The sequence below is a fragment of the Odontesthes bonariensis genome, chromosome 1, assembly GCF_027942865.1.
Source record: "Odontesthes bonariensis isolate fOdoBon6 chromosome 1, fOdoBon6.hap1, whole genome shotgun sequence".
NCBI classification, from domain to species: domain Eukaryota; kingdom Metazoa; phylum Chordata; class Actinopteri; order Atheriniformes; family Atherinopsidae; genus Odontesthes; species Odontesthes bonariensis.
Window position 1 is genome coordinate 29,520,233 of NC_134506.1, and position 13,841 is coordinate 29,534,073.

General features: G+C 41.9%; 7 non-coding genes across 7 annotated transcripts; all 7 read left to right on the forward strand.

Annotated features, from left to right (window-relative positions):
• The first annotated feature begins 2,534 nt into the window (after nucleotides 1–2,534).
• trnaf-gaa (transfer RNA phenylalanine (anticodon GAA)) lies at nucleotides 2,535–2,607 on the forward strand. The gene has a single exon. It is a non-coding gene; the product is annotated as a tRNA-Phe (tRNA).
• A 297-nt stretch (nucleotides 2,608–2,904) lies between these two features.
• trnaf-gaa (transfer RNA phenylalanine (anticodon GAA)) lies at nucleotides 2,905–2,977 on the forward strand. The gene has a single exon. It is a non-coding gene; the product is annotated as a tRNA-Phe (tRNA).
• Nucleotides 2,978–5,307: 2,330 nt separating this feature from the next.
• Nucleotides 5,308–5,380, forward strand: trnaf-gaa (transfer RNA phenylalanine (anticodon GAA)). Its single transcript has one exon. It is a non-coding gene; the product is annotated as a tRNA-Phe (tRNA).
• Nucleotides 5,381–5,697: 317 nt separating this feature from the next.
• trnaf-gaa (transfer RNA phenylalanine (anticodon GAA)) lies at nucleotides 5,698–5,770 on the forward strand. The gene has a single exon. It is a non-coding gene; the product is annotated as a tRNA-Phe (tRNA).
• A 1,801-nt stretch (nucleotides 5,771–7,571) lies between these two features.
• Nucleotides 7,572–7,644, forward strand: trnaf-gaa (transfer RNA phenylalanine (anticodon GAA)). The gene has a single exon. It is a non-coding gene; the product is annotated as a tRNA-Phe (tRNA).
• A 297-nt stretch (nucleotides 7,645–7,941) lies between these two features.
• trnaf-gaa (transfer RNA phenylalanine (anticodon GAA)) lies at nucleotides 7,942–8,014 on the forward strand. The gene has a single exon. It is a non-coding gene; the product is annotated as a tRNA-Phe (tRNA).
• A 1,801-nt stretch (nucleotides 8,015–9,815) lies between these two features.
• trnaf-gaa (transfer RNA phenylalanine (anticodon GAA)) lies at nucleotides 9,816–9,888 on the forward strand. Its single transcript has one exon. It is a non-coding gene; the product is annotated as a tRNA-Phe (tRNA).
• Nucleotides 9,889–13,841: the final 3,953 nt, after the last annotated feature.

The following is a 13,841-nucleotide window of genomic DNA, read 5'->3' on the forward strand; positions in this document are numbered from 1 at the left end:
GGAAAGTGAACTGCTAAAAAGGAGTTATCTCAAAAAACCTGGATTAATGAAAACACACGAGACTGGTAGGAAAGTGAATTGGTAAAAAGGAATTATCTCAAAAAACCTGGATCAATGAAAACACACAAGGCTTCTTCCTCAGCTACAACAATCAATTATTGCGTTTTTGTGGCCTTTATCTGGCTCCCCAGCTTTGTCGTCTACGCTCCACGGAGCGAGTTCCTGGTTTTACTTTCCAAATGAAAACGGCCATTTTAGCCCCTTGTAGCTGAAATAGCTCAGTTGGGAGAGCGTCAGACTGAAGATCTGAAGGACCCTGGTTCAATCCCGGGTTTCGGCAAAGACTACTATCAATTGTGGATGTTTGTCAAGAGGGAACAACAGTCTATGTTAGGAAAGTGAACTGCTAAAAAGGAGTTATCTCAAAAAACCTAGATTAATGAAAACACACAAGGCTTCTTCCTCAGCTACAACAGTCAATTATTGCATTTTTGTGGCCTTTATCTGGCTCCCCAGCTTTGTCGTCTACGCTCCACGGAGCGAGTTCCTGGTTTTACTTTCCAAATGAAAACGGCCATTTTAGCCCCTTGTAGCTGAAATAGCTCAGTTGGGAGAGCGTCAGACTGAAGATATGAAGGTCCCTGATTCAATCCCGGGTTTCGTCAAAGACTACTATGAATTGTGGATGTTTGTCAAGCGGGAACAACAGTCTATGTTAGGAAAGTGAACTGCTAAAAAGGAGTTATCTCAAAAAACCTGGATTAATGAAAACACACGAGACTGGTAGGAAAGTGAATTGGTAAAAAGGAATTATCTCAAAAAACCTGGATTAATGAAAACACACAAGGCTTCTTCCTCAGCTACAACAGTCAATTATTGCATTTTTGTGGCCTTTATCTGGCTCCCCAGCTTTGTCGTCTACGCTCCACGGAGCAAGTTCCTGGTTTTACTTTCCAAATGAAAGCTGCCATTTTAGCCCTTTGTAGCCAAAATAGCTCAGTTGGGAGAGCGTCAGACTGAAGATCTGAAGGTCCCTGATTCAATCCCGGGTTTGGGCAAAGACTACTATTAATTGTGGATGTTTGTCAAAAGGGAACAACAGTCTATGTTAGGAAAGTGAACTGCTAAAAAGGAGTTATCTCAAAAAACCTGGATTAATGAAAACACACGAGACTGGTAGGAAAGTGAATTGGTAAAAAGGAATTATCTCAAAAAACCTGGATCAATGAAAACACACAAGGCTTCTTCCTCAGCTACAACAGTCAATTATTGCGTTTTTGTGGCCTTTATCTGGCTCCCCAGCTTTGTCGTCTACGCTCCACGGAGCAAGTTCCTGGTTTTACTTTCCAAATGAAAACGGCCATTTTAGCCCTTTGTAGCTGAAATAGCTCAGTTGGGAGAGCGTCAGACTGAAGATATGAAGGTCACTGGTTCAATCCCGGGTTTTGGCAAAGACTACTATTAATTGTGGATGTTTGTCAAAAGGGAACAACAGTCTATGTTAGGAAAGTGAACTGCTAAAAAGGAGTTATCTCAAAAAACCTGGATTAATGAAAACACACGAGACTGGTAGGAAAGTGAATTGGTAAAAAGGAATTATCTCAAAAAACCTGGATCAATGAAAACACACAAGGCTTCTTCCTCAGCTACAACAGTCAATTATTGCGTTTTTGTGGCCTTTATCTGGCTCCCCAGCTTTGTCGTCTACGCTCCACGGAGCAAGTTCCTGGTTTTACTTTCCAAATGAAAACGGCCATTTTAGCCCTTTGTAGCTGAAATAGCTCAGTTGGGAGAGCGTCAGACTGAAGATATGAAGGTCACTGGTTCAATCCAGGGTTTTGGCAAAGACTACTATGAATTGTGGATGTTTGTCAAAAGGGAACAACAGCCCATGTTAGGTAAGTGAAAAAACCTAGATTAATGAAGACACACGAGACTGGTAGGAAAGTGAATTGGTAAAAAGGAATTATCTCAAAAAACCTGGATTAATAAAAACACACGAGGCTTCTTCCTCAGCTACAACAGTCAATTATTGCGTTTTTGTGGCCTTTATCTGGCTCCCCAGCTTTGTCGTCTACGCTCCATGGAGCGAGTTCCTGGTTTTACTTTCCAAATGAAAACGGCCATTTTAGCCCTTTGTAGCCGAAATAGCTCAGTTGGGAGAGCGTCAGACTGAAGATATGAAGGTCCCTGATTCAATCCCGGGTTTCGGCAAAGACTACTATGAATTGTGGATGTTTGTCAAGAGGGAACAACAGTCTATGTTAGGAAAGTGAACTGGTAAAAAAGAATTATCTCAAAAAACCTAGATCAATAAAAACACACGAGACTGGTAGGAAAGTGAATTGGTAAAAAGGAATTATCTCAAAAAACCTGGATTAATGAAAACACACGAGGCTTCTTCCTCAGCTAGAACAATCAATTATTGCGTTTTTGTGGTCTTTATCTGGCTCCCCAGCTTTGTCATCTACGCTCCACGGAGCGAGTTCCTGGTTTTACTTTCCAAATGAAAACGGCCATTTTAGCCCCGTGTAGCCGAAATAGCTCAGTTGGGAGAGCGTCAGACTGAAGATCTGAAGGTCCCTGGTTCAATCCCGGGTTTCGGCAAAGACTACTATGAATTGTGGATGTTTGTCAAAAGGGAACAACAGCCCATGTTAGGTCAGTGAAAAAACCTAGATTAATGAAGATTCACGAGACTGGTAGGAAAGTGAATTGGTAAAAAGGAATTATCTCAAAAAACCTGGATTAATGAAAACACACGAGGCTTCTTCCTCAGCTACAACAGTCAATTATTGCGTTTTTGTGGCCTTTATCTGGCTCCCCAGCTTTGTCGTCTACGCTCCATGGAGCGAGTTCCTGGTTTTACTTTCCAAATGAAAACGGCCATTTTAGCCCCGTGTAGCCGAAATAGCTCAGTTGGGAGAGCGTCAGACTGAAGATCTGAAGGTCCCTGGTTCAATCCCGGGTTTCGGCAAAGACTACTATTAATTGTGGATGTTTGTCAAAAGGGAACAACAGCCTATGTTAGGAAAGTGAACTGGTAAAAAAGAATTATCTCAAAAAACCTAGAGTAATGAAAACACACGAGACTGGTAGGAAAGTGAACTGCTAAAAAAGAATTATCTCAAAAAACCTAGATTAATGAAAACACACAAGACTGGTAGGAAAGTGAACTGCTAAAAAAGAATTATCTCAAAAAACCTAGAGTAATGAAAACACACGAGACTGGTAGGAAAGTGAATTGGTAAAAAGGAATTATCTCAAAAAACCTGGATTAATGAAAACACACGAGGCTTCTTCCTCAGCTACAACAATCAATTATTGTGTTTTTGTGGCCTTTATCTGGCTCCCCAGCTTTGTCGTCTACGCTCCACGGAGCGAGTTCCTGGTTTTACTTTCCAAATGAAAACGGCCATTTTAGCCCTTTGTAGCCGAAATAGCTCAGTTGGGAGAGCGTCAGACTGAAGATCTGAAGGTTCCTGGTTCAATCCTGGGTTTCGGCAGAGACTACTATGAATTTTGGATGTTTGTCAAAAGGCAACAACAGCCCATGTTAGGAAAGTGAACTGCTAAAAAGGAGTTATCTCAAAAAACCTGGATTAATGAAAACACACGAGACTGGTAGGAAAGTGAATTGGTAAAAAGGAATTATCTCAAAAAACCTGGATCAATGAAAACACACAAGGCTTCTTCCTCAGCTACAACAATCAATTATTGTGTTTTTGTGGCCTTTATCTGGCTCCCCAGCTTTGTCGTCTACGCTCCACGGAGCGAGTTCCTGGTTTTACTTTCCAAATGAAAACGGCCATTTTAGCCCCTTGTAGCTGAAATAGCTCAGTTGGGAGAGCGTCAGACTGAAGATCTGAAGGACCCTGGTTCAATCCCGGGTTTCGGCAAAGACTACTATCAATTGTGGATGTTTGTCAAGAGGGAACAACAGTCTATGTTAGGAAAGTGAACTGCTAAAAAGGAGTTATCTCAAAAAACCTAGATTAATGAAAACACACGAGGCTTCTTCCTCAGCTACAACAGTCAATTATTGCGTTTTTGTGGCCTTTATCTGGCTCCCCAGCTTTGTCGTCTACGCTCCACGGAGCGAGTTCCTGGTTTTACTTTCCAAATGAAAACGGCCATTTTAGCCCCTTGTAGCTGAAATAGCTCAGTTGGGAGAGCGTCAGACTGAAGATATGAAGGTCCCTGATTCAATCCCGGGTTTCGGCAAAGACTACTATTAATTGTGGATGTTTGTCAAAAGGGAACAACAGCCTATGTTAGGAAAGTGAACTGGTAAAAAAGAATTATCTCAAAAAACCTAGATTAATGAAAACACACAAGACTGGTAGGAAAGTGAACTGCTAAAAAAGAATTATCTCAAAAAACCTAGAGTAATGAAAACACACGAGACTGGTAGGAAAGTGAATTGGTAAAAAGGAATTATCTCAAAAAACCTGGATTAATAAAAACACACGAGGCTTCTTCCTCAGCTACAACAGTCAATTATTGCGTTTTTGTGGCCTTTATCTGGCTCCCCAGCTTTGTCGTCTAAGCTCCACGGAGCGAGTTCCTGGTTTTACTTTCCAAATGAAAACGGCCATTTTAGCCCCTTGTAGCTGAAATAGCTCAGTTGGGAGAGCGTCAGACTGAAGATCTGAAGGACCCTGGTTCAATCCCGGGTTTCGGCAAAGACTACTATCAATTGTGGATGTTTGTCAAGAGGGAACAACAGTCTATGTTAGGAAAGTGAACTGCTAAAAAGGAGTTATCTCAAAAAACCTAGATTAATGAAAACACACAAGGCTTCTTCCTCAGCTACAACAGTCAATTATTGCATTTTTGTGGCCTTTATCTGGCTCCCCAGCTTTGTCGTCTACGCTCCACGGAGCAAGTTCCTGGTTTTACTTTCCAAATGAAAGCTGCCATTTTAGCCCTTTGTAGCCAAAATAGCTCAGTTGGGAGAGCGTCAGACTGAAGATATGAAGGTCCCTGATTCAATCCCGGGTTTCAGCAAAGACTACTATGAATTATGGATGTTTGTCAAAAGGGAACAACAGCCCATGTTAGGTAAGTGAAAAAACCTAGATTAATGAAGACACACGAGACTGGTAGGAAAGTGAATTGGTAAAAAGGAATTATCTCAAAAAACCTGGATTAATGAAAACACACGAGGCTTCTTCCTCAGCTAGAACAATCAATTATTGCGTTTTTGTGGTCTTTATCTGGCTCCCCAGCTTTGTCATCTACGCTCCACGGAGCGAGTTCCTGGTTTTACTTTCCAAATGAAAACGGCCATTTTAGCCCCGTGTAGCCGAAATAGCTCAGTTGGGAGAGCGTCAGACTGAAGATCTGAAGGTCCCTGGTTCAATCCCGGGTTTCGGCAAAGACTACTATGAATTGTGGATGTTTGTCAAGAGGGAACAACAGTCTATGTTAGGAAAGTGAACTGCTAAAAACAAGTTATCTCAAAAAACCTAGATCAATGAAAACACACGAGACTGGTAGGAAAGTGAATTGGTAAAAAGGAATTATCTCAAAAAACCTAGATTGAAAACACAAGAGGCTTCTTCCTCAGCTACAACAATCAATTATTGAGCTTTTTTGGCCTTTATCTGGCTCCCCGGCTTTGTCGTCTACGCTCCACGGAGCGAGTTCCTGGTTTTACTTTCCAAATGAAAACGGCTATTTTAGCCCCGTGTAGCCGAAATAGCTCAGTTGGGAGAGCGTCAGACTGAAGATCTGAAGGTCCCTGGTTCAATCCCGGGTTTCGGCAAAGACTACTATGAATTGTGGATGTTTGTCAAGAGGGAACAACAGTCTATGTTAGGAAAGTGAACTGCTAAAAAGGAGTTATCTCAAAAAACCTAGATTAATGAAAACACACAAGGCATCTTCCTCAGCTACAACAGTCAATTATTGCGTTTTTGTGGTCTTTATCTGGCTCCCCAGCTTTGTCATCTACGCTCCACGGAGCGAGTTCCTGGTTTTACTTTCCAAATGAAAACGGCCATTTTAGCCCCTTGTAGCTGAAATAGCTCAGTTGGGAGAGCGTCAGACTGAAGATATGAAGGTCCCTGATTCAATCCCGGGTTTCGTCAAAGACTACTATGAATTGTGGATGTTTGTCAAGCGGGAACAACAGTCTATGTTAGGAAAGTGAACTGCTAAAAAGGAGTTATCTCAAAAAACCTGGATTAATGAAAACACACGAGACTGGTAGGAAAGTGAATTGGTAAAAAGGAATTATCTCAAAAAACCTGGATTAATGAAAACACACAAGGCTTCTTCCTCAGCTACAACAGTCAATTATTGCATTTTTGTGGCCTTTATCTGGCTCCCCAGCTTTGTCGTCTACGCTCCACGGAGCAAGTTCCTGGTTTTACTTTCCAAATGAAAGCTGCCATTTTAGCCCTTTGTAGCCAAAATAGCTCAGTTGGGAGAGCGTCAGACTGAAGATCTGAAGGTCCCTGATTCAATCCCGGGTTTCGGCAAAGACTACTATTAATTGTGGATGTTTGTCAAAAGGGAACAACAGTCTATGTTAGGAAAGTGAACTGCTAAAAAGGAGTTATCTCAAAAAACCTGGATTAATGAAAACACACGAGACTGGTAGGAAAGTGAATTGGTAAAAAGGAATTATCTCAAAAAACCTGGATCAATGAAAACACACAAGGCTTCTTCCTCAGCTACAACAGTCAATTATTGCGTTTTTGTGGCCTTTATCTGGCTCCCCAGCTTTGTCGTCTACGCTCCACGGAGCAAGTTCCTGGTTTTACTTTCCAAATGAAAACGGCCATTTTAGCCCTTTGTAGCTGAAATAGCTCAGTTGGGAGAGCGTCAGACTGAAGATATGAAGGTCACTGGTTCAATCCAGGGTTTTGGCAAAGACTACTATGAATTGTGGATGTTTGTCAAAAGGGAACAACAGCCCATGTTAGGTAAGTGAAAAAACCTAGATTAATGAAGACACACGAGACTGGTAGGAAAGTGAATTGGTAAAAAGGAATTATCTCAAAAAACCTGGATTAATAAAAACACACGAGGCTTCTTCCTCAGCTACAACAGTCAATTATTGCGTTTTTGTGGCCTTTATCTGGCTCCCCAGCTTTGTCGTCTACGCTCCATGGAGCGAGTTCCTGGTTTTACTTTCCAAATGAAAACGGCCATTTTAGCCCTTTGTAGCCGAAATAGCTCAGTTGGGAGAGCGTCAGACTGAAGATATGAAGGTCCCTGATTCAATCCCGGGTTTCGGCAAAGACTACTATGAATTGTGGATGTTTGTCAAGAGGGAACAACAGTCTATGTTAGGAAAGTGAACTGGTAAAAAAGAATTATCTCAAAAAACCTAGATCAATAAAAACACACGAGACTGGTAGGAAAGTGAATTGGTAAAAAGGAATTATCTCAAAAAACCTGGATTAATGAAAACACACGAGGCTTCTTCCTCAGCTAGAACAATCAATTATTGCGTTTTTGTGGTCTTTATCTGGCTCCCCAGCTTTGTCATCTACGCTCCACGGAGCGAGTTCCTGGTTTTACTTTCCAAATGAAAACGGCCATTTTAGCCCCGTGTAGCCGAAATAGCTCAGTTGGGAGAGCGTCAGACTGAAGATCTGAAGGTCCCTGGTTCAATCCCGGGTTTCGGCAAAGACTACTATGAATTGTGGATGTTTGTCAAAAGGGAACAACAGCCCATGTTAGGTCAGTGAAAAAACCTAGATTAATGAAGATTCACGAGACTGGTAGGAAAGTGAATTGGTAAAAAGGAATTATCTCAAAAAACCTGGATTAATGAAAACACACGAGGCTTCTTCCTCAGCTACAACAATCAATTATTGAGCTTTTTTGGCCTTTATCTGGCTCCCCGGCTTTGTCGTCTACGCTCCACGGAGCGAGTTCCTGGTTTTACTTTCCAAATGAAAACGGCTATTTTAGCCCCGTGTAGCCGAAATAGCTCAGTTGGGAGAGCGTCAGACTGAAGATCTGAAGGTCCCTGGTTCAATCCCGGGTTTCGGCAAAGACTACTATGAATTGTGGATGTTTGTCAAGAGGGAACAACAGTCTATGTTAGGAAAGTGAACTGCTAAAAAGGAGTTATCTCAAAAAACCTAGATTAATGAAAACACACAAGGCTTCTTCCTCAGCTACAACAGTCAATTATTGCGTTTTTGTGGCCTTTATCTGGCTCCCCAGCTTTGTCGTCTACGCTCCACGGAGCAAGTTCCTGGTTTTACTTTCCAAATGAAAGCTGCCATTTTAGCCCTTTGTAGCCAAAATAGCTCAGTTGGGAGAGCGTCAGACTGAAGATCTGAAGGTCCCTGATTCAATCCCGGGTTTCAGCAAAGACTACTATGAATTGTGGATGTTTGTCAAAAGGGAACAACAGCCCATGTTAGGTAAGTGAAAAAACCTAGATTAATGAAGACACACGAGACTGGTAGGAAAGTGAATTGGTAAAAAGGAATTATCTCAAAAAACCTAGAGTAATGAAAACACACGAGACTGGTAGGAAAGTGAATTGGTAAAAAGGAATTATCTCAAAAAACCTGGATTAATGAAAACACACGAGGCTTCTTCCTCAGCTACAACAATCAATTATTGTGTTTTTGTGGCCTTTATCTGGCTCCCCAGCTTTGTCGTCTACGCTCCACGGAGCGAGTTCCTGGTTTTACTTTCCAAATGAAAACGGCCATTTTAGCCCTTTGTAGCCGAAATAGCTCAGTTGGGAGAGCGTCAGACTGAAGATCTGAAGGTCCCTGGTTCAATCCTGGGTTTCGGCAGAGACTACTATGAATTTTGGATCTTTGTCAAAAGGCAACAACAGCCCATGTTAGGAAAGTGAACTGCTAAAAAGGAGTTATCTCAAAAAACCTGGATTAATGAAAACACACGAGACTGGTAGGAAAGTGAATTGGTAAAAAGGAATTATCTCAAAAAACCTGGATCAATGAAAACACACAAGGCTTCTTCCTCAGCTACAACAATCAATTATTGCGTTTTTGTGGCCTTTATCTGGCTCCCCAGCTTTGTCGTCTACGCTCCACGGAGCGAGTTCCTGGTTTTACTTTCCAAATGAAAACGGCCATTTTAGCCCCTTGTAGCTGAAATAGCTCAGTTGGGAGAGCGTCAGACTGAAGATCTGAAGGACCCTGGTTCAATCCCGGGTTTCGGCAAAGACTACTATCAATTGTGGATGTTTGTCAAGAGGGAACAACAGTCTATGTTAGGAAAGTGAACTGCTAAAAAGGAGTTATCTCAAAAAACCTAGATTAATGAAAACACACAAGGCTTCTTCCTCAGCTACAACAGTCAATTATTGCATTTTTGTGGCCTTTATCTGGCTCCCCAGCTTTGTCGTCTACGCTCCACGGAGCGAGTTCCTGGTTTTACTTTCCAAATGAAAACGGCCATTTTAGCCCCTTGTAGCTGAAATAGCTCAGTTGGGAGAGCGTCAGACTGAAGATATGAAGGTCCCTGATTCAATCCCGGGTTTCGGCAAAGACTACTATGAATTGTGGATGTTTGTCAAGCGGGAACAACAGTCTATGTTAGGAAAGTGAACTGCTAAAAAGGAGTTATCTCAAAAAACCTGGATTAATGAAAACACACGAGACTGGTAGGAAAGTGAATTGGTAAAAAGGAATTATCTCCAAAAACCTGGATTAATGAAAACACACGAGGCTTCTTCCTCAGCTACAACAATCAATTATTGTGTTTTTGTGGCCTTTATCTGGCTCCCCAGCTTTGTCGTCTACGCTCCACGGAGCGAGTTCCTGGTTTTACTTTCCAAATGAAAACGGCCATTTTAGCCCCGTGTAGCCGAAATAGCTCAGTTGGGAGAGCGTCAGACTGAAGATCTGAAGGTCCCTGGTTCAATCCCGGGTTTCGGCAAAGACTACTATTAATTGTGGATGTTTGTCAAAAGGGAACAACAGCCTATGTTAGGAAAGTGAACTGGTAAAAAAGAATTATCTCAAAAAACCTAGATTAATGAAAACACACAAGACTGGTAGGAAAGTGAACTGCTAAAAAAGAATTATCTCAAAAAACCTAGAGTAATGAAAACACACGAGACTGGTAGGAAAGTGAATTGGTAAAAAGGAATTATCTCAAAAAACCTGGATTAATGAAAACACACGAGGCTTCTTCCTCAGCTACAACAATCAATTATTGTGTTTTTGTGGCCTTTATCTGGCTCCCCAGCTTTGTCGTCTACGCTCCACGGAGCGAGTTCCTGGTTTTACTTTCCAAATGAAAACGGCCATTTTAGCCCTTTGTAGCCGAAATAGCTCAGTTGGGAGAGCGTCAGACTGAAGATCTGAAGGTCCCTGGTTCAATCCTGGGTTTCGGCAGAGACTACTATGAATTTTGGATCTTTGTCAAAAGGCAACAACAGCCCATGTTAGGAAAGTGAACTGCTAAAAAGGAGTTATCTCAAAAAACCTGGATTAATGAAAACACACGAGACTGGTAGGAAAGTGAATTGGTAAAAAGGAATTATCTCAAAAAACCTGGATCAATGAAAACACACAAGGCTTCTTCCTCAGCTAAAACAATCAATTATTGCGTTTTTGTGGCCTTTATCTGGCTCCCCAGCTTTGTCGTCTACGCTCCACGGAGCGAGTTCCTGGTTTTACTTTCCAAATGAAAACGGCCATTTTAGCCCCTTGTAGCTGAAATAGCTCAGTTGGGAGAGCGTCAGACTGAAGATCTGAAGGACCCTGGTTCAATCCCGGGTTTCGGCAAAGACTACTATCAATTGTGGATGTTTGTCAAGAGGGAACAACAGTCTATGTTAGGAAAGTGAACTGCTAAAAAGGAGTTATCTCAAAAAACCTAGATTAATGAAAACACACAAGGCTTCTTCCTCAGCTACAACAGTCAATTATTGCATTTTTGTGGCCTTTATCTGGCTCCCCAGCTTTGTCGTCTACGCTCCACGGAGCGAGTTCCTGGTTTTACTTTCCAAATGAAAACGGCCATTTTAGCCCCTTGTAGCTGAAATAGCTCAGTTGGGAGAGCGTCAGACTGAAGATATGAAGGTCCCTGATTCAATCCCGGGTTTCGGCAAAGACTACTATGAATTGTGGATGTTTGTCAAGCGGGAACAACAGTCTATGTTAGGAAAGTGAACTGCTAAAAAGGAGTTATCTCAAAAAACCTGGATTAATGAAAACACACGAGACTGGTAGGAAAGTGAATTGGTAAAAAGGAATTATCTCAAAAAACCTGGATCAATGAAAACACACAAGGCTTCTTCCTCAGCTACAACAGTCAATTATTGCATTTTTGTGGCCTTTATCTGGCTCCCCAGCTTTGTCGTCTACGCTCCACGGAGCAAGTTCCTGGTTTTACTTTCCAAATGAAAGCTGCCATTTTAGCCCTTTGTAGCCAAAATAGCTCAGTTGGGAGAGCGTCAGACTGAAGATCTGAAGGTCCCTGATTCAATCCCGGGTTTCGGCAAAGACTACTATTAATTGTGGATGTTTGTCAAAAGGGAACAACAGTCTATGTTAGGAAAGTGAACTGCTAAAAAGGAGTTATCTCAAAAAACCTGGATTAATGAAAACACACGAGACTGGTAGGAAAGTGAATTGGTAAAAAGGAATTATCTCAAAAAACCTGGATCAATGAAAACACACAAGGCTTCTTCCTCAGCTACAACAATCAATTATTGCGTTTTTGTGGCCTTTATCTGGCTCCCCAGCTTTGTCGTCTACGCTCCACGGAGCGAGTTCCTGGTTTTACTTTCCAAATGAAAACGGCCATTTTAGCCCCTTGTAGCTGAAATAGCTCAGTTGGGAGAGCGTCAGACTGAAGATCTGAAGGACCCTGGTTCAATCCCGGGTTTCGGCAAAGACTACTATCAATTGTGGATGTTTGTCAAGAGGGAACAACAGTCTATGTTAGGAAAGTGAACTGCTAAAAAGGAGTTATCTCAAAAAACCTAGATTAATGAAAACACACAAGGCTTCTTCCTCAGCTACAACAGTCAATTATTGCATTTTTGTGGCCTTTATCTGGCTCCCCAGCTTTGTCGTCTACGCTCCACGGAGCAAGTTCCTGGTTTTACTTTCCAAATGAAAGCTGCCATTTTAGCCCTTTGTAGCCAAAATAGCTCAGTTGGGAGAGCGTCAGACTGAAGATCTGAAGGTCCCTGATTCAATCCCGGGTTTCGGCAAAGACTACTATTAATTGTGGATGTTTGTCAAAAGGGAACAACAGTCTATGTTAGGAAAGTGAACTGCTAAAAAGGAGTTATCTCAAAAAACCTGGATTAATGAAAACACACGAGACTGGTAGGAAAGTGAATTGGTAAAAAGGAATTATCTCAAAAAACCTGGATCAATGAAAACACACAAGGCTTCTTCCTCAGCTACAACAGTCAATTATTGCATTTTTGTGGCCTTTATCTGGCTCCCCAGCTTTGTCGTCTACGCTCCACGGAGCAAGTTCCTGGTTTTACTTTCCAAATGAAAACGGCCATTTTAGCCCTTTGTAGCTGAAATAGCTCAGTTGGGAGAGCGTCAGACTGAAGATATGAAGGTCACTGGTTCAATCCCGGGTTTTGGCAAAGACTACTATGAATTGTGGATGTTTGTCAAAAGGGAACAACAGCCCATGTTAGGTAAGTGAAAAAACCTAGATTAATGAAGACACACGAGACTGGTAGGAAAGTGAATTGGTAAAAAGGAATTATCTCAAAAAACCTGGATTAATGAAAACACACGAGGCTTCTTCCTCAGCTACAACAGTCAATTATTGCGTTTTTGTGGCCTTTATCTGGCTCCCCAGCTTTGTCGTCTACGCTCCACGGAGCGAGTTCCTGGTTTTACTTTCCAAATGAAAACGGCCATTTTAGCCCCTTGTAGCTGAAATAGCTCAGTTGGGAGAGCGTCAGACTGAAGATCTGAAGGACCCTGGTTCAATCCCGGGTTTCGGCAAAGACTACTATCAATTGTGGATGTTTGTCAAGAGGGAACAACAGTCTATGTTAGGAAAGTGAACTGCTAAAAAGGAGTTATCTCAAAAAACCTAGATTAATGAAAACACACAAGGCTTCTTCCTCAGCTACAACAGTCAATTATTGCATTTTTGTGGCCTTTATCTGGCTCCCCAGCTTTGTCGTCTACGCTCCACGGAGCGAGTTCCTGGTTTTACTTTCCAAATGAAAACGGCCATTTTAGCCCCTTGTAGCTGAAATAGCTCAGTTGGGAGAGCGTCAGACTGAAGATATGAAGGTCCCTGATTCAATCCCGGGTTTCGGCAAAGACTACTATTAATTGTGGATGTTTGTCAAAAGGGAACAACAGCCTATGTTAGGAAAGTGAACTGGTAAAAAAGAATTATCTCAAAAAACCTAGATTAATGAAAACACACAAGACTGGTAGGAAAGTGAATTGGTAAAAAGGAATTATCTCAAAAAACCTGGATTAATAAAAACACACGAGGCTTCTTCCTCAGCTACAACAGTCAATTATTGCGTTTTTGTGGCCTTTATCTGGCTCCCCAGCTTTGTCGTCTACGCTCCACGGAGCAAGTTCCTGGTTTTACTTTCCAAATGAAAGCTGCCATTTTAGCCCTTTGTAGCCAAAATAGCTCAGTTGGGAGAGCGTCAGACTGAAGATATGAAGGTCCCTGATTCAATCCCGGGTTTCAGCAAAGACTACTATGAATTATGGATGTTTGTCAAAAGGGAACAACAGCCCATGTTAGGTAAGTGAAAAAACCTAGATTAATGAAGACACACGAGACTGGTAGGAAAGTGAATTGGTAAAAAGGAATTATCTCAAAAAACCTGGATTAATGAAAACACACGAGGCTTCTTCCTCAGCTAGAACAAT